General features: G+C 42.5%; 1 long non-coding RNA gene across 1 annotated transcript in view; it reads right to left on the bottom strand.

Moving 5' to 3' along the window:
* Positions 1-400: 400 nt before the first annotated feature.
* Positions 401-1,335, bottom strand: part of LOC106519936 (uncharacterized) — a 12,654-nt gene continuing 11,719 nt past the window's right edge. Inside the window, exon 3 of the long non-coding RNA XR_001310490.1 lies at positions 401-609. This is a non-coding gene — a long non-coding RNA (uncharacterized LOC106519936). The remainder of the gene's footprint in view (positions 610-1,335) is intronic.

Raw genomic sequence — 1,335 nt, 5'->3', positions numbered from 1 at the left:
CTGCAGGCTCTTGGCATCAACAAAGCAAACAACTGGTGAAATTGAAAGTGAAACTTAACTGTCTGCTGAGCTCTTAACACTACTTCTCACTCAGTGAAGCTTTTTTCAGATTCAAAATACCTTTGAGGAAATGTATTTTCAGATGCCAAGTAAACTGCATCATAGCCCACCCCGATACATGAAAAATGTACTTCAGTACAGTAACAAAGTACTTGTACCGATTTAGATCAACTTTACACATTCTCACAGTTTTCAGTTCTGCTGATTAAAACATCTTGACTGAGCAGCAGCTCTGAGCAGCTGCAGTGAAAGAGTCTTAATGGCAACCTTCAGAAAGATCCGTGTCGGTGGAACCCATGTAGGAGCAATAATGGGGCTTGTTGTTTCTCCGTCTCACAGATGCCTCCTTGTCATCCCGCAGCCGTCCAACACGTCACAGCGGTCCTCGAGTCGCTGCAGAGCATCAGCCAGCGAGGCCCAGATGTTCTCCAGCAGCTGACTGAGGGAAAGCGTGACATGTCCAGTCAAAGAGGCAGCATCCGACATGTTGGCCAACACCTGCCTTTACAGCTGCTCTGCCTCAGGTTCCGACTCGCTGCGTCCACGCAGCTTTGGAAAGCAGAAGAAAAAAAAACACCTTGAGAGAAGTTGTTTGAATTCACCATTCACTGGTGAAGTTGTCAGCCTCGCATATGGCTCTGGAAAAAAAATAAATAAATAAAAAGCTGCAGGGTGCTTTTACAACCTGATGCTGCTGTCGACTAAACGATAGAAACGACACCAACCTCTGTTAGCGTTCACGTGTGAGGACTTGGTGATCGCACACTTTACTTGTGTGYCTGTGTGATGTGGCATCTTTAATTTCAGAGCGCAGTGGAGTTRAAGTGAAATGAAGCAAATAATATTTCTGGTCACAGACTTTCAAATGCAGAGTAAACAATTCTAAATGCAATATGAAAGCTACACACAGAGAACTGTTTAGGCTTTGTGCAGATGGATGTGAGTCCCAACAGATCAAATTCAGGTGGAGTGCTCCATGTTCCACACTCACTTTGTGTTTTCCTTATCAATGTTTTACATGAGTTTAATATACAGACCGTTTTTCCTGAAAAAGAAAATTTTTACATAAAGAAAACAACATTTAAAAACATGTATTAGTTGTAATCAGCAGTGAGCTGTTTTTTTTCCATTCAGGTTCTACAAACAGGAAGTCTTTTTAATTCTTGCAAATCAGTTTCTTCTGAAGGTTCATGTCATTTATGTGTCCTCATGGATGGATGGATGGATGGATGGATGGATGGATGGATGGATGGATGGATGGATGGATGGATGGAT

The sequence above is a fragment of the Austrofundulus limnaeus genome, unplaced genomic scaffold (genome assembly GCF_001266775.1).
Source record: "Austrofundulus limnaeus strain Quisiro unplaced genomic scaffold, Austrofundulus_limnaeus-1.0 Scaffold85, whole genome shotgun sequence".
In the NCBI taxonomy this organism is placed as follows: domain Eukaryota; kingdom Metazoa; phylum Chordata; class Actinopteri; order Cyprinodontiformes; family Rivulidae; genus Austrofundulus; species Austrofundulus limnaeus.
The sequence above is the reverse complement of the archived record's forward strand: the minus strand, read 5'-3'. Positions and strand labels throughout refer to the sequence as shown.